The 24,187-nt window shown below is 48.2% G+C and overlaps 1 long non-coding RNA gene across 1 annotated transcript in view; it reads left to right on the forward strand.

The window, feature by feature from the left end:
* The window catches only part of LOC123581189, a 94,785-nt gene that overhangs the window by 6,166 nt on the left and 64,432 nt on the right, over positions 1 to 24,187 (forward strand). Inside the window, exon 3 of the long non-coding RNA XR_006703652.1 lies at positions 1,006 to 1,121. This is a non-coding gene — a long non-coding RNA (uncharacterized LOC123581189). The remainder of the gene's footprint in view (positions 1 to 1,005; positions 1,122 to 24,187) is intronic.

A 24,187-nucleotide genomic window follows, 5' to 3' on the forward strand; every position in this document is an offset into this window, starting at 1 on the left:
GGCGGGGGGCTGCAGAATCTCAGCAGTAAACCTTCCCAGTCAAGCTGCCTCTCCCTTCCCCCCCCAACTTAAAGCCAGATTAGTGCAGGCTGTCTTTACTCCTATTTAACTCACCATTTGGCTAAAACCCTTCAGTGGTTTTCCCGTTTGCAGTTACCACCGACTCAGAAATCGCCATTGTATATTTATGGAGTGACTTTTGGAATTTAAGTAGAGGAGCTCTCATTTTGGGTAAAATTCATCTTGGCAGATTTGACCTCTGCTAGCCTTTGGAGAGGGGTACAGCTTTTCCTTGTTGCCATCTTAACTATTTACTAATTGTCCCCATTTCAGCCGTTAAAAAAATTGCACGAGCCTGATTTCTACATCTTCACTGAAGATATTGAAAGATGTTGCCTGAGAGAGGGCTGAGGGCAGAACCCTTGGTCACGCCAGGATAGATTGTCCTCTAGAACTGGACATCAACCCGTAGTCAGTAACCTTTGGGCGTGGCTATTAAACCAGCTACTAATATCCCATATTGTGCTTCTCTAATTTGTAATCCACCAATGCATCCAGAAGACTGCCATGAGAAAAGATGCGTGCCTTTCTGAAATCCAATGTACTTGGGCCCCCAAATTAGCCCGATTTGCCGTTCTAGCGTCCCTGCTAATGAAGGAAGTCAGGTTTGTGTGATATTTTGCAGTAGGACAGGAGATATGCTGTGAATGCATCTGTAAGCAGCATAAATACAGTTTCATAAGGAGCAAGAGTTGATTGTCAGGAAGAACTGGTATGTGCTTCAGATACGCCAGGGAGCAGAGCCTGTAAAAGAGAACTGACCCAGGGAAGAAATGAGGGGGGGGGGGTGGCGTCTAAAGGGAATTTGAGTTGATCACAAGCAGTGACTAGAGTAGCAGTTCCTGTGATTTGAGGGGTCCCGGACAGCAAGAATAGATCTTGGGCTAGAACCAAGATTTCCCCCTGGAAAACTAGTCACAAAGGCCTTTGTTTTTCTGGATCTAGAAACTCCAGGAAGGTTCTGAACACCCCAGGCTGTTTGAGCCTCCATGGCTCCATACCTTCTGGAATTCCTCTTCTGACGCCGCCTGGTGAACATCTACTCGTCCTTCATTTCCGCTGTAAGTCTTACATCTTCTAACTAGCCTTGCCTGCCACCTCTTCACCTCTAATTCCAGACTTTCTAGGTAGAACTCACTACCTTTCCCACTGTGACCGTTTGTCCTCTGTCTAGATGTATTGTGCACAGTTAAGAACGCAGACTCTGAAGTCCAGTGGAGTCATACTTCAGTTCTGACGTGGCTTCTTATTTTCACCTCTCAAGGTCCCAGTTTCCTCATCTGTAATGTTGAGACAAGAGTAAATACTCAGTAGGACTGGCATCCTCCTAGCATCAGTAGATCGTGAACACAAAGGACTGGATTAGGTATCTGTTGCTGCATAACAAACGATGCCAAATTTAGTGGCTTAAACCAACAGTCAACATTGTCGCTCAAGGTTTCTGTGGGTCAGGAATTTATGAATGGTTTAGCTGAGTGGTTCTGGCTGGAGGTTTTTTCATGAGGTTACGGTAATCTGAAGGCTTGTCTGAAACTGGGGGCTCTGCTTCTTGGATGGCTGAATCACACAGCTGTTGGCAAAAGGTCTCAGTTCCTCACTGGTTATTGGTGGGAGGCCTCAGTTCTTCCCCATGTGGACCTCACCATAGGGCTTCCTGAGTGTCTTCGCTACATGGCAGCTGGGGATCCTTAAGGAGACTGATTCAAGAGAGAGCGAGGTGGAAGCTGCAATATCATTTATGGCCTAGCTTCAGAAGTCACACACCATTTTCCCCACAAATTCTATTGGTTACATGTATCAGCCCTAAGCAATGTTGAAGGGGACTACATAAGTACATGAACACCAAGAGGTGAGGATCATCGGGGAACATCTTGGAGGCTATTAGCCCTATGTTTATCAAAAGTGTATCCTATCCTGGGGCACCTGGGTGGCTCAGTCTGTTGTCCGACTCTTGGTTTAGGCTCCGGTCATGATCTCACAGCTCACGAGTTCGATCCCTGCATCAAGCTCTGTGCTGATAGCACAGAGCCTGCTTGGGATTCTCTATCTCCCTCTCTCTCTCTGCACGCCCCCCTCAAAAATAAATAAAGAAACATTAAAAAAAAAAGCATATCGTATCATAAGGTAGAAACAAACCAAGTGCCCACTGACAGATGAATGGATAAAGAAAATGTGGTATATACAATAGAATAGTATTCAGCCTTAAGCTAAAAAAAAAAAAAAAAGGAAAATCTTGCTATTTGCAACAACATGGATGAGCCTGTGGACACCATGCTAAGTGAAATAAGCCAGGCATAGACAAATATTGCATGATCTCACTTATACATAGAACCTAAAAAAGGAAAAAGTCAACTGCATAGTAACAGAAAGTAGAATGCTGGTTAACAGAGGCTGGAGGTGGGGGGTAGGGGAAAAGAGGGGATATTGATCAATGGGTACAACTTTCAGGTACAAGATGAATAAGTTCCGGAAACCTAATGTAGAGCACGGTGACTTATAGTTAATAATAATGCATTATATACTTGAAATTTGCTAAGAGTAAATCTAAGTGTTCTCACTATGTACAAAAAATGGTAACTATGGTAACTATGGGAGGTGATGGATATATTAACTAGTTTGTGGTAATCACTTCACAATGTATACATATGCCAAAACATCACACTGTTTAATTAACTTTTTAAAGTTTATTTTTTTTTAAAGATTAAAACCATTTTTTTTTAGTGTTTATTTATTTTTGAGGGAGACAGAGAGACAGAGCATGAGTGGGGGAGGGGCAGAGAGAGAGGGAGACACAGAATCGGAAGCAGGCTCCAGGCTCCAAGCTGTCAGCATAGAGCAGGACATGGGGCTCAAACTCACCAACCGTGAGATCATGACCTGAGCCGAAGTCGGATGCTTAACCGAATAAGCCACCCAGGCACCCCAAGAAAGTTTATTTTGAGAGGGAGGGAGCGTGCAAGCAAGCAGGGGAGGGGCAGAGAGAGCGGGAGAGAGAGAATCCCAAGCAGGATCTGCACTGTCAGGGCAGAGCCCAATGTGGGGCTCGAACTCACGTACCATGAGATTATGACCTCCAGACTAAGTCAGATGCTTAGCCGACTGAGCCACTCAGGTGTCCCCACATTGTATACTTTAAAATTTTTTTTTCAACGTTTTTATTTATTTTTGGGACAGAGAGAGACAGAGCATGAACGGGGGAGGGGCAGAGAGAGAGGGAGACACAGAATCTGAAACAGGCTCCAGGCTCTGAGCTCGAACTCACGGACCGCGAGATCGTGACCTGGCTGAAGTCGGACGCTTAACCGACTGCGCCACCCAGGCGCCCCAGTATACTTTAAATATATTCAATTTTGGGGGCTCCTGGGTGGCTCAGTCAGTTGGGCTCCGACTTCAGCTCAGGTCATGATCTCACAGTTTGTGAGTTCAAGCCCCGTGTCGGGCTCTGTGCTGACAGTTCGGAGCTTGGAGCCTGCTTTGGAGTCTGTGTCTCCTTCTCTCTCTGCCCCTCCCCAACTTGTGCTGTGCGTCTCTATGTCTCTCAAAAAATAAATAAATGCAAAAAAAAAATTAAAAAATAAATATATTCAATTTTTACTTGTCAAAAAATAAACAATATTTTTAAAAGCCATATTAGAAGGGCTCGATAAATAGTAGCTGCTATTACTCACACTCTGTATTCTCTACTAGAAAGTTAACCCCTTGAGGATAGTGACTCTGTCTTGGCTATTTGTATCCCAAGTGCCTGTGTCAAGCATATTGGTAGGGACATACTAAATGTTGATGGAGAATGCCTGAATAAAGCCTTGGAGAGGGTGAGTCTAGTGGCAAGTTCAGAGTGATTGGAAGTTACACCCGGATGTTAAGTAGAATTCTGTAACTCAGTCGCGTATCTGGAATTACCAACCTGTAGAGAATTAATAATAACTGATAGTTCCTTCCATTTTTTGCTGTTTGAGTACCAAAGACATTTGGTACTTAAAGAGCAGGCAGGACAGGTGATACTCTTATGATTCCCTTTGGAAAAGACACTCCAAGCAGGAATTTGGTGTGGAGCAATGGTCCCAACCCCGCTGATTTAAAGAGTGAACCTACTGCTGTTTAATTCCCCAGACCGAGTCACACATAGCAACCTCTTGATACATTTGTCATACTCAAATTCCTATCTTGATGACTCCTGTGTCCCTCTACCAGGCTGAACAATCTCCCTTTCTAGAAGACTCTGATGCACATTTATTAGAGTTAATTAAAAGGTGCACAGAGAGTTTCATGTCAGAGATCTGCCTGGCTACTCCTGCCCTCTGGAGCAGGAGAGGATCTAACTCTACCAGGTAATCGATACTCTGGGCAATATTGAGTTTCCAGACATCCAGCTGAAATTGTAAGCCTTGCCCCTACTGCCTGGGCTTGAAAGTTCACTGATTGTCTCTTTCCCACAGACGGAGCCCTCTGTCCCTGCCGGTGCTATGCTTATTTGCCCATTTTCCCAACAAGAAGCCATTCCCATGGGGCTGCACCTTCAGGAGCTCAGAGACAATGACCTGTGAATGAGCAGGTGTCCTCTCAGAGATTTCCCATGTAGATCACATTCCAACTTGTCAGAGGTCCCATTTCTCCCCAGTTCCTTGAACTCTCAGACGAGTGGCTTTAATTGGTTCTTTCTTTCTTTTGGTTAAGGAGAGTACGGCAAGAAGAGGGAAAATGTGTTTCTATTGGAATGGAAAGAGATTGGTTGCACTGATCAATATTTTGCCTTTTGGTAATAATAATAATAATAATAATAATAATAATAATAATAGATCAGGACATGAAAATTGTAGATGGGACATACCATGGAAGAGAGATGATATCTGAATTGTATCTTAAACCAAATCAGGTCACCATATAGGACTTTGAAAGGAAATTAAAAATGCTTATTGATTGAGATAAAAAAAAAATAACATACTTGAATCTGATATTATTTATCAAGGCCCATTGTAATCCAAAGCAACTGGACTCTGGAATGTCCCCCCATCTTGAGTGAGCTTCCTTTACAGTATTTATTTCACTTTCCATTAGTATTTAACGAGAAAGAACATTTTTGGTAGAGATAGCATTGGGAAATATGGCCAGTTCAAGAGCTGGGGACTTGTGTATCTGAGGAATTCTTTGGGTGTAGGATCAAGGCGATGTGACTCTGTTGGTTTTCAAATTCTCCCTCTGCATATCTGTGGAAAGAATTGTGTCATTCCTGGTAGAAAATCCAGCCAAAGTATTCCCTTGGAGATAAAAACACAAAATAAGAGTTAAGAAACATTTTTTGGGGGGAGTCAAAAGAATGTTAATGAGACAGTTGATGCAAAGAAGTTGAAAATAAAATAAATACTTATGACCAGTTGACAAGTTTGAAAAAAATAAAGAAAATATTGAGATTTCAGAGAGGAAACAGGGATGGGGCAGAAAGGACTCAATAAGGGGACAATGTGGAACCAAACTGAGGAAGCAGGACTTTTTTAAAAATATTTTTTTTAATGTTTTTATTTATTTTTGAGAGCGAGAGAGAGAGAGAGAGAGAGAGAGTGAGGGAGGGGCAGAGAGAGAGAAGGAGACACAGAGTCTGAAGCAGGCTCCAGGCTCTGAGCTGTCAGCACACAGCCTACCGCGAGACTCAGACTCATGAATGGTGAGATCGTGACCTGAGCCAGTCAGACGCTTAACCGACTGAGCCACCAAGGCACCCCAAGGAAGCAGGACTTTTAACCAATGATTATTAGAAAAACAACGAAACAGTTACTGATTGTTTTGAAGAACAAATTATGGTTCTAGGATAAGGGACACAAATTATTCAGTCTTGGGAAGACCATACCATGTTGGACAAGCCATGAGTTTTATGGATAGTATCTCTTATTTCCTGTGTGATTAAGAACACTGTTCTTTGGATCATTACATTCAGGTGACAATCATTTGTTGAGCACATACTATATGTCACATTGTTTGGCAAAGTCCTAAATATATTTTTTAAATCCTTATGACAACTCTATGATTGAATATAATTATTACCCTCGTTTTACAGAGGAAACTGAGGTCCAAAGAAATCACCCACTTGCTGAGTGTCAAAGTTAGGAAGCAGTGGGACAAAGATTTAAACTTAGAAGGTCCTGAAAACTACCATACAGAACTGCCCCTTGATAAGTACACAAGTAACCAAAATGCAAGACAGAAAGTGAAAAGCACTCCATAGGTGATCCAAACAAGCTACAGTGAAGTTCTAACCTCAGGCAAAGGCAGGGAAGGGCTCCCTGGAGTACGGGTAGCATTTGAGTTGGGTCTTAAAATGTGGGCAGGATTTCCTTAAGTGGGCATAAAGGAAAGCATCTTTAAGATGAAAGAGGTAACATGAACCAGCATTCAGAGCTGGAAAAGCCAAAGGTATGTTTGGAGAATTTTACAATTCCAGTTTGTTGGGGAAGCCATTCTCCATAGTGGCAGCATATTAGCTGGAGAGGGTTGGAAGTCGTCAGGGAGCAGAGTTTCTCACACCATCACGAGCCCATGGGCAACCTGTGGGTCTGGTTAAATGCAGCTTCTGCTTTAGCAGCCTGTGATGCTGGCCCCCCCTGGGATGCCAAGGTGGCTGGGCTTGGACCACACTGAACATCTGGCCTCTTGAGGGCCTTGCTTTCCTGGCTTAGGGGTGTGGACTTGTTTGGCAAACCCACGACTGCACAGATGGATTCTGAGCGGGGAAATGAGGCTTTAGGAAGATGTTCCATGGTTCTGCAGAGTCCTCTGGGCTTTGGCTCCTTTAGCCCCTAACTTGTAACCCTCAAAACTCACCACCCCATTTCAGTCAGGGTTCAGGCAGGAAAAGAGAAATCACCCTAGTTAGTTTAATGGAGATAATTTCACCCTGGCTTCTGATTGTCACTGATTTGCCAGAACTGCTTAGAAACTGTTCCCCTCCCTCCTCCAGGACCGGCCCGAAGCAAAATCTTTCCTATTCTCTGTGGGTTCAAGAAGGAGATGAAATATTAGCTTGGTCTTGGGCCATTCTGTGGGCCCATCCAGGTAAAGGCTGGGCCCCGTCACCCAGCACACTCTGGATCGCTTTTCCACAATCAGCAGATCTGCTCAGGGAATGAAAAATGCTGCTAATATCGGCCTGAAAAAAAACATCAGGAAATTAAGTCTGTGGCTTTAAAAAATCCCACACTGCTTTCTGGCCACTGCTGGGTCTCCCATCGGGGATCTCTCCCTCTGCCTGGGGGCCTTCTTCCGGCCTCCTCCCCTCCCTATCTGGCCCTCCCACCCTCTGTCTCCCTTCCCCCAGCCTCCTCTCCTTCCTTTCCTTCCTTCTTTCTCATCCCACAGGACCTCTAGCCTCCTCCTTTCTTCTCACTGAGCTCCTCCTTTGTGGCTTCAGCCTGCCCTTCCTGTCTCTAGGCCTCCAGCTTTTCCTTAGCTCCAAGGAAGCATCTGTCTGTCTCCTTTTCACTTCCCATCAGGGAATCCTAAATGCTGAATAGGCCCTTCAGCCTGGGCCCTGAAGGGGACTTGGCTGGGGCACTGGGGAAGAGGGGAGGGGTGCGGGAACCTGCCAGGGCCATACAGAAGCCTATTGATAGGCAGCCCCTCAACACAGACAATCCAGTCCAGCCTCCATGGCTCCGGGTGGAAAAAGGTGTCCCTTGAGGTGGTGGCCAATATCCCGTACATCGTGAATGACCTCAGTGTCTCTGGCTGGTGGGGGGAACCTCACTCTGTATCCTCCAAATCCTTCAGGCCTATCAGCCCCACCATCCGTGTGAATATATTTGTCTTGAAAATAATTTGTCAGTACATCTCCATCAGCAGCGCTGATTTCATTAATTGGAAGAATTAGCTCTTTGTGGCCAATGGAAGAATATGGAGCCAAAACACACGAAACACTTTTCCCTAGTGACCCAGAGACCCCTGGACGAACTCCTGGGTGCCATGAAAAATGGATCATTTTGCAGAAAGAATATCATTGGATGTTTATTTAACATCACTCTGCACCCCCCACCCCCACCCCCAAAGACCTTCGAATCACTCTCACATCTGGCTTCTTTTCCCCCTTCACTTTTTTTTGTGCAAAGCCAGGGCAGGGAGGAAACTTCATCAGTCTGAAAACATCCAGCAGCAAAGTGTAAATTAAATGCGCAGAGAGGCCAGGAGAGGGGAACTCTTACATCCTGGGGGTGGAGGATTAAAGAGACCATGTCTTCATTCCCACTCAGTATGGGCAGAGCTGTTTCTGGACTCTGTGTTTGCCACTAGGATCTGTGTGACCTTGGGTAAGGCATTTAACTCTTTCAAGCCTCAGTTTCCTTACTGGTAAAATGGGGAAACAAACACATACTCATAGGGCTGTTGGAGGGTTAAAGGAGATAATACGCATAGAGAATATGGCACATAGTAGACACTTGATTAATGGTTGCTACTGTTATTGTTGCTGGAATCAAAATCAGAGTAGAATGCCCACTGTTCTCATATCTTAGAGACCCACCATTGCTGGCCCCATTCAGGGAGACAGATGGGCAAAAATATATCCAATGAGGGGAGACAGATGGACGAAAAGGATGATCAAGGGTATCGGATGGAATGACAGGCCAATAGGGTGATGGACAGATGGAACATCTCATGGGGGATGCAGATTTATGGCAGCCCAAAGGAGACACTTGAGAGATGGTTGTCCTGTGGGAAGGACAGATGGATGAGGGTCCAATGGGGGAGACAGAGAGATGACAGGCCAAAGTGGAAGACAGATGGATGGCAATTCCATAGAATGGGGGAAGGGGTAGGCAACCTTATGACTCAGGAGAACAGATGGACTCATGCTGATGATGGGGCCCAGGCTTCCTGTTTAGTCTCTATTTCTCAGGCCAGGACATCCTTGAATTCACAAGAACCCCAGGGGCTCCGTGGGCATTTGAGAGGGGGGTGTCACATGACCTGGGAAGACTTTAAGCACCAGGGTCTGTTCGTTCCCACTCCCACAGCCCCTCCCTGGGTGGCCTCACAGATAAAGGCTCAGGCATGATGAGGAGGAGGAGGAGGAGGAGGAGGAAGAGGAGGAGGGAGAAAATATTTTGGAAGAAAAGGGAAGTAAAAACTGCCTAAAACTTTTATTTATTTAAAATAAAGGTTGTTATGCTTGACTGTAAACATGCTAGCCCATCCCTCCCTCCCTCCCTCCCTCCCCTTCTTTCATGGCAGAGGGCTCGGACCACACAGCAAGCTGGGGGCAGGAGGCAGGGAGAAGGCCACAGGGAGGGGTGGGACTAGGGTGCCCCAGGTGTTTGGAGGGGATAGGGACCTAGGAATTCAGTGCTCTGCTGAGCACAGCTGGGCTGGGCTGGTCCTAGACCCACTGGCCCTCAGCTCCTAATCCTTTGGCATATAAACCTGCAATAGTCCATATGGCCTTAACTCCGCAGCCACACACAAGTACGGTCAATGTAGGGATGAGGACGGCACAGATAGGCACACAGACCCTCACAGGTGCCTGCCTCTGTCTCTGTTTCTCTCCTTGTCGGAGACAGACAGCAGTCCTAGAAGAGGTGGGCAGAACTCCAGCTGTGAGTCACATTTTCTATTTGAGCTAAAAATCCTTATCTGCCTTTGTCTTTTTTCGTTCTTTCTTTCTGGTTCCACCTGACTTCCTTTCGTTTCTTCAGTGACTGAGCCGTTTTGGGTGGCCTATAAGAACCTATGAGCTCCCCAGAGAAGGGAGACAGGTGTGGATGGATAGAGAAGAATCTGGACTAGAGACAGGTCTGGGGACCCTGTGCTGCAGGTCCTTTGTGAATACATTGCTGTGGCCACCATTGGTGGCCCAGCCAGACGGGGGAAGGACTGTGGTATGCAGGGTCAGGAGCAAATAGGCAGGAAATGTTTGTGATAAGAGGCTTCCTTCTTGCAAGCTCCGCTTATCCAGACCCAGCTGTGGAATAAGGGCAAGGAGCCGTCAGAGGCGGCTGCAAGAGGCAGCCTTTGGGACTGCTGGAAGAAGGGCTGCATTTGCTGGGGTTCCCCAGGGCCTGAAAAAAGGCAGCACTTGGGGATAAAAACGATCCTGGGAACCCAGCCAGGGCTGCCTTCTTTGGGGATCAGGAAGCTCAATCATACTTCATAAGTCCAAATCAATCCCTTAAGCAAAAGAAAAGAAAACAAAACCCCTGGGTTTTGTTAATCCAAGTTGCCCAGAAGGCAGGGCATGTCTAACTACTGCTGGCCCCAGGACATTTCATGCTCTGCGTTGGTCCCAGCTGGAGCCATTCATTAATATTAACCAGTAAACATGGAAAGTGGAAGAGTGCACCCACAAGGACCAACCTGGAAGCTGTGGGCGAGAATCCATTCCAAGGTAGTCTTCTGCTGGGATCGGTCTCAGGAATGTGCTCCCTGGGCTCCAACTGTCTCCTGTTTGTTCAAAGCCCCATCTGTGGTTGACTTGGACAGCTCACAAAAGAGCTGGAAGTGCTGCAAAGGAGCACCCCATGAGTGGGGGTGAGGCTTTGGGCCTCCTGCTATTGTACCAGTGCACCTTCTTAAGGATTAGCAGCTTCCATCTATCCCTGGGGGCCCTGCACTGTAAATGCCTGTGTAATGCTAATTTGTGGTTGGCTGGAGATTGATTGGGAAGAAGCTGAACAATGGCAAGAGGAGGCTGAGCTCCCTCCAACTTCTGGAGCCTTTGGGGTGTGTGTGTGTGTGTGTGTGTGTGTGTGTGTGTGTGTGTGTGTGTGTGTATCTGCTAGCGGGAATGTAGCAACAAGGGCACAGAGAGGATGATTGAAGGAGCGATGGGGATTAAGTCACTGACAGCCAATTCAGGGAGGTCCTTTTTTGATGTAAGTGACATCCTGTCCCTTTTGCTGTGTTCTGTTAGAAGCAAGCCTTCAGGTCCAGTCCACACTTAAGTGGAAGGACTTACGCAAGAGGCCAGAATCAATGAGAGCCATTTCAGAAGCTTGCTGGGACACTTAGTGCCGGGTACATAGTAAGTGCTCAGGAAAAGACGTTACCACGTCTAGTGATGTGGTCTGTGAAGTGGGCTACCTGGCCTTCAGTGGCCCAGGCCTCCGCTGTTCCATCATCATCCCTCTTGGAATGGCTGGGTTTTCTCTGGAGACTTTTCCTCTAGAACTGTGAGGGTTGTGACTGTCTCTCTGGGTGTGAGCTGGCAGACAGAGGATAGATGCTATCCCACACTCACACTGTCTTCCTAACAGCCTTTTTGTGACTGTGTGTGGTCTTACATTGTGGTCAGTGTACAGATATTTTAATTTCCTGCTCACCTGCTCAGTGGAGGATCTGATTTCTTCTTGCACGTATTTTTTTTTTTTTTTTTCTCCAGCAGCTTGTGGACAGGTATTTTTGTCTGACCATCTGGTAGCCATTCACCTTTATGATGGCTTGAGAAAGGAATTAATTTCACTTGTTTCTTTAGCCATATCTGCCTCCTTTGACAGCAAGTTACCTTTATCACCTCTTAAAATTCTTACCGTGTCGGTCCTTCTGGTACCTAGGGGGCTCTTTAGATCCCCTAACTTTGTGCAATTGTGTCTCCTTCTTTGGTTTAGCTTCTCACGCCTTTCTTTTCGTATCAAGGTTTTAAATGTCCTAGATATACTTCTAAGGCTGTACTTCTCCCCAACCACCACCCACTGAGAGTGATGGATTCAGCTTGACTAGACCAAGCCAAGAGTAAGCAGAAAACGATCAACTGAAAAAGAAAATCTGACCCCTGCCCTGATCCAGTCAGGAGGCTGACTCCTGAAGTCTTTAGCCTCATTCTGGTGGGTAATTGGGGGAGGGAAGAATATGGAGAGATGGAGGAAATTCCTGAGAAAGAATGAGGTGGGTGGAACCTCTTCATGCCCTTCTGGATTTGTATCCCTACCTGTCTCAAGGGCCTACTATCTCCCCAGAGACCTCCTGAAGGTGGAGAAATCAAGGATTGGTATTCTGCTTGACAGATGGGACATTAAGGGCTTCTGTTTAACAGCCTCAGCTCAGCCTACCATGTTCTATTGTATTTTTGTTGGCAAGACAGTGGTTATACACTGGGCTATGTGGCCATAGGATATAAATACTTACGAGAAGTGTCATACTATGCCTTATCTGAAAATGGTGCTGCGTGGAGGGGATGGCTAATGTCCTGGTCAGAATGAAGCCAACATCTGTCTTCTGGGATCTTAAAAGTCCTTCCAGCACCACTCACACTCTAGTTTCTAATTGGTTAATAGACATGGTTGCCATTTCTAGGACTGTTGCTCTAGTGTAGTGGTCAAGAGTGTGCACTCTGGTCCATTGGGCCTTGATTTGAATCTTAATCCCGTCATTTACTAGCTCTGTGACCTTAGCTATCTTTTCACAGTCCCAGTTTTGACCTCTGTAAAATGGCATATGATGGTTTGATTCTCATAGGGCTGATATGAAGATAATGCAAAGTAATAAATGCAATAGTATATATAACATGGAGTGCCTGGTACATAATAAGCTCTTAAAGTCTTTTTTTTAGTTTTGCTATCTTGGCCCCCGGGACCTTCCAGCAGTTGAAGCCTCCATTTTCAGAGCTTATCATGCCTGTTATTTATCTTACCTGATGGGGACTGTCTTCTTTCTGCCCACCTCCCTTGTGTGTTGGGCATCTGATGACCCTTACATCAATCTCCCTCCTGGACATTCTGTCTCTGAGACCTTGACCCCCCTCTCCCTGCAACCCTACTCCATGCTCCTCTTAGCATGTGAATCAATCTCTAGGTCCTGTGAGCTTCTCACCGTGGAGTGTCCTCTTGGGGCTGAGTGACAGTCCGGCTGGGAGGTCTCCCTCTCTATCATTGATGACCTTATTGCCATTGAGAACCTTACTGAGGCACTGAGGAGAAATGTAACAAGTTCAGACAAGTTGTTATTTGTCATCCCTCTCACCCCCCTCCCCCCATTAATGGAATTTAACTCATTCCCTGAAACACAGAATTGAGTCAATACCCCTTTTGTCTACAGACATAGAGTGGACCTTTCACTTGGCTGGAAAGCTGCTGAAGAAAGTGCTGAGGAGGCCAGATGGGATGTCTTTGGTGGTTGGATCTCTCAGTGTGAGAGGAGGTGAGATGGAGGGGACAGGCAAGTGTCAGTGTGGTCTGGGGCTCCATGGTAACTCACTGCCACTTCAGGCCAGAAGCTTCTTCAATTTCTACAGGACAGCCTGGCAAAACAGGACCCCCAAAACAGCTAGTGTCTCTCCTTTGGAAACTGGCACACTGACTTCCATAGCAACAGGATTCCCCCCACCCCCGCCCACACTCTGTCCTCTCTGAGCCCCATCTCACAAGCTTTTTGGCATTGATATCAAGGCTCAGGATGAGAGGATGAATCATCTGCATACTTTATCCAAAGGGAATTGGGCTTTCTAAGCCCAAAGCTCTCATGTGATGTAAATAGTGAAGCTGAAGGCTAGGATGTCAGGGTGTTAGGGATGTTGGCTATGCTTGGAAAGCAGGAATGCTGAGTCAGTTGATGGAGGCAGATTTTGATGAGTGTTGTGAATTACTGGTTTGGCATCGGACATGAAATGGCTTTGTACCAAATCATTGGCGGGGAGAAAAGGGCTGGCATCAGCAGGGTCCCCCACTGGCTTAGGTAGAGTGGTGGTGTTGTGAGCTCCTTCTCAGAGACCTGGATTGCTCATGTAGTCTTACAGATTCCTCCTGAGGACAGGGGAATTAATAAGCTGTCCCATAGAGGGGGAGGAGGGTCATTTTACTATCTCAATGACCTGTGTACAAAGCCTATTTCTCAGTTAGGAAAATAGAAGTAAAGGGTCTGGGAGTGGGGAGGTGATCTTCAGGTTGGGGGAGGTATGATTTCAATTGGAGTGAAGAAAAATTTACTTTCTGGTTATTCCAGAAGAGGATAAAACTGACTGGATGGTGGGTGATAGCTGCTCTTGTATGGAGGCTGGATGTAGAAGGAAAAGAACAGTGCTGGAGAGTTCTGTAAGCTGATTAGCTACGGGATGAGCTGAAATTTACTTTGGGAAGCTGGTGGTTGATATGGGTCTTGTTTTTACCTGAGTTGTTTCCCTGTCTTTAGGCATTTATAACAAACAAGGGGAGAAGGATAAACTGATCTCTGCAGTTTTTATACTGGAAAAGTCCTGTTAATCTCTTTGTGATTTGAGCAGGTGGGTGAGATTCCTAATTTCCATAATTATCTGTGCCTGGAGGTTTAGACAGGAAAGGATCATTGGTGTAGACTTGAAACATGGTGTCCATGAGTGGAGAGTGTACTCCAGGGGCCATGGAAAAAACTCCCTTCTGACAGCTGGAGACAGACTTCTGTGTGGGTGGGTGGGGACATAATCCCTTTTATCCTGGCTTTGGTTTGCTTAATTACCTCTTTAGCAGTGCTGTTCATGGCTGCAACAGGTGTCAGGCTTTGTAGGGCAGACGCTGAGATCTGGCCCAAATCTTTGGTCATTCCTGTAGGGCTGTAGGACCTGTAGGGCTGTAGGACCTGTAGGGCCGAAGGACCTGTAGGGCTGAAGGACCTGTAGTGTTGTAGGACCTGTAGGGCTGGACCTTCAATACCATGAGGTCTTGTCCCCCATTGCAGCCCCTTGTCCTGGGGATGAGAGATAAGGTATGTTGTTCGTTTCTGATAAAATTCCAGAAACCAGCCAGGAAGGGCAGCCCCTCCTTCTAAATCCAAAGAAGAAGCTACAATGGAAGAAGTGGGGTGGAAGGCAGGGCACAGAGGATGGAGACCAATGGAATTTGTCACTGCCTTGGAAAATTGTCCTGGACATTTGCAAGTCACAGGAAGTTTGCAGAAAAAACAAAACAAAACCCAGCTGGATTCTTTTCAGTACCTTAGCCTGCATATTATCTTGAGATAGTGTGTGCTATACTACACTTTGAGAGAGTGTAGAAATATGGGAAGTTATGATAGCAGCAGTTGGGATCCTGGGATTTTAGATTGCCCCTGACTGGTGGTGGTGGAAGCCTGGGGAAGTTGTTTCGGCTCCTGGGGTCTCCCCAGTTTTCTCCTCTATTGGTCGGGGTGGGGAGAGCTGGTGGGCAGGGATGAGGTGGTCTCCATTCTATGACTCACCGGCTGAGGCCTGACCACGTCTCACACACACAGCCAAAGATGTTGATTGCTCTCAGCAGGGTTACACTCTCCCCTCCCCTGCCTCCCCAGCGGGTTATCATGCTGACTCAACTAACACAACCCCCACCTGGACTCAGTCCAAACGCCAGATGTGCCCCCGATTAGTGTCGGTCTGGGGAATGTTTCCATGACTGAAAGGTCAATGTCAGCTGGAAGTGCCCAGTGTGGGTGTCTGCCCCCCACCCATGTCAGCTGGGAGAGCTGAAACTTCCATTATCTCACTGGCCAAGAAACTCAGCTGGGGCGGCATGGGGCCGGGAGCTGGCCAAGTTCAGGAGGGCCTTGTTTCACTTGCCTTCCTTCTTTGCTCTCAGTTGAAGGACAGAGTGTGATTTTCCACTTGGAAGAGACTCCAGGGGTGTGCAAAGAGGGAAGTCCTGCTGGTGTGTAACTGAAAACACTTTGTTCTCCTTTAGATCTGCAATGTGCTCATGTCTCTTCTGATTTTCTTATGGCGGCCGTCACCTCCACTATGGAAAGAAAAATGAACGATAATGTTGTGATGGGCCGGGCTGCCATGTTTTACCCTATTTACAGGTCATTTTAAGCATTGCTTCTACACTTCAGACAGGCTTTCATGTTTAATTTCATTCGTGTAGGGCTATGCGAGGCTTTCCTCTAGGTAGCAATGAAAATTAAACACAATTGAGTTTGATGTGTACCTTATTGGTTCCAGACCCATTTCAGTAGAGTGTGACACTTCAGCGACCTGCAAATTCTACACATCAGAGTTCCTATTTTACACAAACGCCGTATGCCCGAGACGTGGACTTGAGTCCCTCTCGGCAACATCCAATCCCAGTCAAGGACATAGACCCTGTCAGAGGATGAAAGGTCTTGATGAAGATGCATTGCAGATGATATTTATGGTCATCCCCCCTAGGAAAACAAAAATGATTCATGAAAAATTTCATGGAAGTCACGCCAAAAAGAGAGTAACAATTTTCTCAATTCCACGTTGTGCTTTGGTTATCTGTGGGCCACTCTTATTCCCACAAGTCACCACAGCTCACTCTAAAGGATGAGGCAGGACAGGGGAGAGGCTGTGCGGTAACCCGGCTTGGGAACTACCAAGTAATGAAAACTGCTCAGCACCTTTGATTGATTGCATCCGGTCAAAGCAGAGTTCCTCCTCTCCTTTTCGTGTTACCGTAAGGCCGAAGCGCACTCTTCCGAGGCCCCTGGTTCCTCCGGCAGAGGCATCTTTGTGCAAGACCCCCAGAGCAAATGCCACAATGGGTGATAAAACAAGGCGGGTTGGCGGGCCCTGACCAGCCATTGGTTTCAAGGTACCGTGTCAATCATTTCTCTTTTGCAACTGAGCTGGGAATCGGACGCTTTATTTGGGCTGAAGTGGGAGAAAGGGAATTTTTACTAGAGGGCATGGCCTTCGAGGCAAGGGAAGAAAGTATCTTCTGCCAGCTGGGACAGGGAACAGAGGTGAGTCAGAACAGCTTGTGGAGAGTGGTATTTCCCTCTTGGGGTCACAGGGCCACTTGTAAAATGACGTCTAGATGTTGGTCCACATCCAAGGTCCTCAGCCTTGGCTGCACATCAGAATCACCTGGGAGGCTTTTACAATCCCGGGGTCCAGGTCCCGTCTCATACCAATTACATCAGAATCCCCGGCGGTGGGACCCAGGCCGAGGTGGTTGTCAAGGTGCCCCAGATAACTTCAGTGTACAACCAGGCTTGAGGGCCATCTATCTAGGACTTTGCTAATCCAAGTATGGCCTGGGGACCAGCAGCATTGGTGTCACCCGGGACTTGTTAGACATGCAGAATCTCAGGTCCCACCCCAGGCCTGCTGAGTCAGCATCTGCATGTTAGCAAGGTCCCAGGGAGATCTGAAGTCTATTAAAGTGTGAGGAGCTGTAGTTCTCGAACTTGGCTGCACATTACAATCACCCCGGGAGCTTTAAAAAATCCCCGTGCCCAGGCTGCCCCTTGTACCAATTAAATCAGAAGGCCATCAGAGGGTGGGATGCAGGCATCAGTAGTTTTTTATTGGTTCTCAGGTGATTCCGACGTGCATGGGTTCCCAGCGCTGGCTACATATTAGAATCACCTGGGGAGCTTTTAAATATCCAGATACTTGAGCCCGCTTTTCAGAAATTCTGATTTAATTGGTCCGGGAGAGGCTGCAAAAAGCTTCCTAGGTGATTCTAATATGCGGCCAATAAGAGCCTCTGTTCCAGAATGTTCTGCCAGCTTCACTGAAGGGTCTGCCAGGTAGAAAACCTTGCGACCAGTCAGTGGATCCAAGAGCAGTTGAAGGAAAAGAACGGCCAGACCACATCTAGACTTATCTGATCTCAGGGCATTGATATTTGATCTTCCGTGCGACAACTACTATACTGATTTTATGAATTCAAATATTTGTATGGGGCTCCTTTAGTTTTCTAATAAAGTATATTTTGAAAAATTCAACCTCAATTCAGCCAAATTAAGGGACAAAAGCATTGGTCTACCTCTGGGCCACCGGAGCTAGGAGCAACTGAAGTGGGTTGGGGGCAAGTGAGGTCAACATGGAGAACTAGACACAACCCGGGCCCAGCTGAAGAATGAAGAAATACCCTTGGGGACAAGGAAGAGGTGAGCTGATTGTGATTTCTTGTCTCCATTTCCAACATGACTGTGGAGTCAGGTCGTTTTCTTTTTAAAAAAAATTTTTTTTTTTCAACGTTTATTTATTTTTGGGACAGAGAGAGACAGAGCATGAACGGGGGAGGGGCAGAGAGAGAGGGAGACACAGAATCGGAAACAGGCTCCAGGCTCTGAGCCATCAGCCCAGAGCCTGACCTGGGGCTCGAACTCACGGACCGCGAGATCGTGACCTGGCTGAAGTCGGACGCTTAACTGACTGCGCCACCCAGGCGCCCCACTCAGGTCGTTTTCTAGTAGGGTTGCTGGATTTAGCAAGTAAGAACAGGATGGCCAGTTAAATTTGAACTTCAGATAAACAATGATTTATTTGTTTGTTTATTTACTTATTTATTATTTTTTTAATGTTTATTTATTTTTGAGAGAGAGAGAGATCGTGAGCAGGGGAGGGGGCAGAGAGAGAGAGGAAGATACAGAATCCAAAGCAGGCTCCAGGCTCCGAGCTGCCAGCCCAGAGCCTGACGTGGGGCTCGAACCCACCAACTGCGAGATCATGCCCTGAGCTGAAGTCAGACACTTAACTGACTGAGCCATCCAGGCACCCCATATTTATTTATTTTTTTAAAGATGTGTTTATTTTTGAGAGAGAGAGAGCACACAAACGGGAAGGGCAAAGGTGGTGGACAGAAGATCTGAAGCGGGCTCTGCACTGACAGCAGAGAGCCTGATGCAGGGCTTGAGATCATGACCTGAGCTGAAGTCAAACACTCAACCGACTGAGCCACGCAGGTGCCCTAAACAATGAATTATTTTTGAATATAAATATGTCCCATGCAATATTGACAATATTTGTACTAGAACATTATTTGTTGTTTATCTGAAATTCAGTTTTAATTGGGTATCATGTATTTTATCTGACTTGATAGACGATCCAGTGTTGGAAAATCTGCCCTGGTGAGGGGTTCTTGCCATCTGAGGTGATGTCCATGTGTGTTTGTTTGAACCCTGTCCCTAGGTCCACCCTCCTGGGTTTTACAGGGCCAGTTCAATGCCCCGAAGCTAGCACTGGCGGGCATGTGTGCGGACGACCTGGATCTGTGGACAGTGTCCTTGAACTTCACTTCTTTGTACTGCGTCTCTGCAGTTTTCAGTGTTGAGGTGGTTCCTGGGAGTTTCTCAGAGGTATATCCTCTTCTCCCAGTCACTTGCCTGAGTTAGGCTACAAACGCCGAAGAGAAAGCGGGTCGAAAGGCGTTTGGGGCTGGAGGTGAAGTGTGGAGTGAAGGTGACTCAGACCTACGCAGGGCGAGAGGGGTTGAAAAGGACAAACAGCACGCTTCACAATCCAGCCGTCGCTCGTCACTGAAGCTGCTCTGCCACGTCTGAGCCCGCTGTGGCTGGCTTTCAGCAGAGGCTGCTCCACTGAAACACATTTAGAGTCCAAAGTACAGTTTTCTGTTCCATTCAGCTCTGAAACAACTCATCTCCGCTGGCTTCGGAGCATGTGGGGGCTTGGCTGAGGCTGAAAGAGGAACAGAGACTGGGAAAGAGCCAGTTGCCAGCAAGAGACACACACAGGCGAGAGAAGTGCAGGATGAGAGAGAGGGCTGGAGGGGGAGGGGGGAGAGAGATGGGGGAGAGAGTGGGGGAGGGGGACGGGCTAGAGAGAGAGAGGAGAGGAAGGGATGTATGGAGGGACAGAAGTGGTTAGTTAGCTGGGGAAGGGCAGCAAGACGCAGGATGATGGGGAAGGGCACCCTCCGCTCATTCCGGTAGCCTGTTCCACCGCAGACCTAAACTGGTGCTGGTCTCTTCCCTGAAGCAGAGTCTCTCAATTTGTTAACTTGAGAGAGAAAAGCCCGGGAGGGCTCCCGCAGGCCTGGGCGCTCCAGAAGGTGGGTGCCCCTTCGTGAGGCTCACACGCTACTCAGACCCTGCATTGTTGAGGCTGGCAAGCTGACAGGCCCCCTAGGAATGCTCACGTAGGATAGCTACTGTTGGAAATCCTCTCCGTCTCCCTCCTTGACGCCACCTTCTTCCTAGAATAATAAATAACCGCAGTATAAATGAAGGTCACAGACTTGGCTTTGTGTTTCTTCTGGGATTCAAGGCATGGGAATTCTGGGCTGGTCTTGTCTCCTTCCTGATGGGCTGCAGTGTGAAGGGCTGGGCTTTCCAACATCTTCTCCCACTGGCACCGTAGACGTGGCATGGGGAAGGCTCTCCAGAGAAACCTCAGTAGCTAGTGGCAGATTAAAATGATAAATGCTTTTTTTTTTTTTTTTTTTTTTTGCCTTCCTGGCCACTTGGTTGAGGACAGAACAGCCAGAGGCTCTGTGGAAGATTGGGAGAGAAGCCAAGGGAAGGGAGGGAAGGAGGAAGGAGCTGCCTCGGAATAGGACGGGTCTCCTCAGCTCACGCATGCAGGGACTTCTACTCACAGAGGATTGGTCCTAGTTCAGATTTGGCTGAGTGCTGGGCATCTGAGCAAGAAGGAGGTTTCTGGATGAACTGTACTAACTGATAGGTGGAGCTGGGCCGGGCCTTCCTGACTATTTGGGGTTGGGCTTATCAAATCTTGGCCAGTGTCTGGTCACTAACTCCAAGCCTGTTTTCCAGGACCAGAGTGCACTTTCCTTGGAGACTGAGCACCTGGCCACTAGAGGAAGAAGTGGCCTGCTCCTCTGGGCCAGCAGATCACTCTGAATCTAACTCAGGAACACAGACTGTTGGCAAAGTCCTATGTGTTCTGGACTGTGGGGCGGTGTGTCGGGTTCCAGGAGCCCTGGATGATGGGCTTGGATGACCACTGGGACCAGGCTCGCCTTCTTATCTCAGCTGTAGGGAGGAAGAGTTTGTCCCAGGGGGTTCCTCTGGGGCTGGCAGTATACCACATTGAGGGGATGAGCTGGTCAGATCCCAGCTGGCCTCTCATTTGTTCATCTGTGACAGACCCAGGCATGGCCTGGAAGCTCCGACTCTGCCTGGTGGAGACATCAACGTGGAAAGTGCCAGGGCCCTGGGGGTGGGCGCGAGGGGATGCATGGGTGAATGTGTATGGGATTGTGATGTGCACTTCTTCCCGTGGAGCTGGGAGGCCCGAACCCCTAGCTAGTGTGTGTTTCCAGGGTCAGGTAGGGAGAGTTCGGAGGTGGGGGCATGGCTGGGACGACTGATAAAGGAGAAAGGGCCCAGCTCCTGGTTAGGCCCTGTTCTTCTTCATCTCCTGGCCCCTCTCCTCTGCCCCCGGCACTTCTCACGTTCTGGGACAAGGTCTAAATTGAGACGTTTGGGAGCTGCCAACCTTCCAGGTCCAGGGTGGTCACAGGACTCACTGGCTCCTCTCGGCTTGGCCCTCACCCTAATCCCCACGAGTGCCCGGTGCCAATATCTTGCTGCCCACTGAGGTCCTCTTTTCTTGTGCCCTTTGTAGGTGCTGTTTGGAGCTGCTGAGGTGGGTGCGCATGTGTGCGCATGTGTGTGTATGTCTACACGTCCTCCTTGGGCATTTGGCTAATCGTTTACCGGCCTCGACTGAGGCACAGATTCCACAGTCCTTTCCAACCCTGGACTTAGTGGTTGGAGAAAGTGCCCGAGTGCAATTTATTAAACATCCTTCAGGCCGCTCCTTTGGAAAGTCTTCTCCTGGGACCTCAGCCCTGCGGCCCCCTTTCCTTTTGGCTCCAATGAGTGTGCCTGGCACAAGCCAACCAGGAGCTCTTCAGCCTTGGAGCAGTTTTGAACAGTTAATCTGTTACCTCCCAGAGCCCAGGGTTTGGAGTCAGCCTGACCCAGGTTCAACTTTTCACTCTCTTGCTTGCAAGCCGATAACCTTGAGCTCGTTAATGGCTTTGCGACTCAGTTTCCCCATCTGAAAAGAGGGATAAGGATGCCTCTGTCTCAGGATCACCGTGAGGTTCCTGCGAGCTCGTGCACACGAAACACCAGGCACAGGCCCGCATTTCTGTTCTCTCCTCCTCTCTCCTCACAGTTGTGGGAACAGCGCTGGGCTTGTGGTCGGCACCCAGAAAAGTAGTAGTGACTGATTAATGATTATGGAGCCTGCAATTATTGGGATGAAGTCCCTAAACAGGGGAACAGCTCTAAGCAAACCCATTAATTAGGGGCCTGTTTGCAGTTCTTTTGTGCTGGCTTGTCGCGTGTTAGCTCAAGGAGGGCTGGGTCACCCCCTCCCCCAGGGGTCATTGGGGGTGGGGGTGGGGTAATGACCAAGGGGAGGCTCTGGCCTGAGGTGTGCACTTCCCACCTACTTGTGACCTTCGCGCCCACCCTCCCCTCCCCCACCCAAGGGCTAGTGCCATAAACAAGTTACCAGGTGACGCCCAGCCCTAATAAAGAGGGCCACTGGCTTTAGGACCGCATTAAGCCTGAGCTAATGGACTTTGCCAGTGAGCAGGGACTCCCTGAGGCGCAGGAGGACTTCTGACCTGGACTGACCTCTCAGGCCAGGGGAGGATAGGTCCGGCAGCTACTTTTTGAGAAAAAGGACGTTTTTTTTTGTTTGTTTGCTTTGTTTTTTAATGAAGAAGAAATGTCATGGAACATTATTACAACATCATTTCATAACTTACATGTTTACATTTCTCCAATGAACCAGCTTAAACCCCAAATGCAATACAACTGCTATTTCACCATAATTTCGGTGACAAAAATATCAATCATTGTGTCCCGCAAGTAGGCAGGTGGTAAGCTAAGCTAATGAGGTAGAAATCGGGAGTAGCATGATGGACGTCTGTCTGTCCTGGGTCAGCCCTCACCACACTCCAGGGGGAGGTCCTGTGGGGCAGCTCGGAGCCCTGGGCCCTGGCCAATGTGGGCCCTGTGGGCATCTCAGGGTTGGGCTCTGGTGACAGAGACTCAGAGATGATGTCATTCCGCTGGGAAACTAAGGCCCAGTCACGATCCACAGAGGCAGGGCCGGCCTCCTTCCAGGGCAGTGTAACTCGTTTGCCGGTGTATGTTCGTGCCGTGCTGGCTCTGATACCCTGTGTGTCATAGGGGCCAAGTGAATGCCCGAAAGTCATCTGCTGTGGGCACAGTCAACGTGCTTCCTTCACTTCTCGGAGGACCGCTGCTTTCCCCATTCGAGGGTAAGTACCATGAAAACAGAAATGATATTTGACTTTTCCCCTCCTGCATCCTCATTGTATAAGGGCTCCACAGATGACGTTGAAAGCACGTTGAGTCAAGAATCAAGTCTTCTGTGAGAAATGCCCTGATTCCCACACAGAGGGAGTCAGACCCCTCTGTCTGGGCTTCTTTCTTCCATTTCAGACATAGCGTATGATGCTGTAATTACATCTGTTTCCTTGCCTTTGCTCTGCACGGGCTATGAGATTATCACTCAGTATCCCAGGTACCCGGCCTGGCGACTGGCACAACGAAGATGCCAATCAACATTCTTGGGCAGAACGGAGCGAACGGTTGTGTGAACGAGTTCACAGGGCAGACTGCCTGAGAGAGCCTCCCCACCAGCCACCCCAGGCCCAGCACGCTCGGAAGCTACGTGTCCTGATGAGTGTCTTCCTGCTTTAGGAATCGTTGTCTGTCTCTAGAAGCCTGTGTCCCCTTCTGGTATCAGGGCACACATCTGGTTGTTGGTGCATGTTGCTTAGTTAGAAACTCTTAAAACGGCATGAAATTGTTAGCACGTTGCTCCTGCCTGCCAAGCTGTTCTCGAGACTCAAGCTTTGGTGGGTTTGGTTTTCTGTTTGTTTTTCTGTTTTCATGCAGTTTAGAAAATTGGTCTGTGACAACCTTGGGGGAAATAAGTCTGCCTTGAGCTCTGCCAAGGAGAGGGCCAGCCTGAGATGAGGGCTGGGAGTCAGCGTGGAGAGGCTCTGGGAATCCTTGCTTGCGTGCCCTTTCGTTTCATTTGAGATGGGACACTGACGCTGATTTGATGTGCGGGGAGAAGGGTGCCCAGAGGAGATAGGGTGGGCCTGGGGCTAGGCTCGTCTCTGAATGGGTCCTCACAGGGAGATGGGCGCAGACTAGTACAGCGCCTCTGGGCTCCAGAAGACACAGATATGCTCTCTCCAAATAAACGCCTGGGGGTGGGGGCTGTGAAGGAAGATGCCCCTTCCTGGTGCATTTGATTTCTATCTTTAGGTGTGGGCAGCACCAGAAATCAACTTTTCCCACATGGGCCCAATATGTCATTGCCTCCTCCCCACCGTTGGTAGCTCTTGTCTCTTGGCAGATTTCCTTTCTGGAAACAATCTCATCTGGGGAAAAGCCTGGGCTGGTCTCTTTTCACCTGGGGTGGCAGCTGTTATCATTGCTGGGTATATAGACCTAGCCAACGCTGCTCCTGGATGGTCAG

The sequence above is a fragment of the Leopardus geoffroyi genome, chromosome A3 (genome assembly GCF_018350155.1).
Source record: "Leopardus geoffroyi isolate Oge1 chromosome A3, O.geoffroyi_Oge1_pat1.0, whole genome shotgun sequence".
Lineage (NCBI taxonomy): Eukaryota > Metazoa > Chordata > Mammalia > Carnivora > Felidae > Leopardus > Leopardus geoffroyi.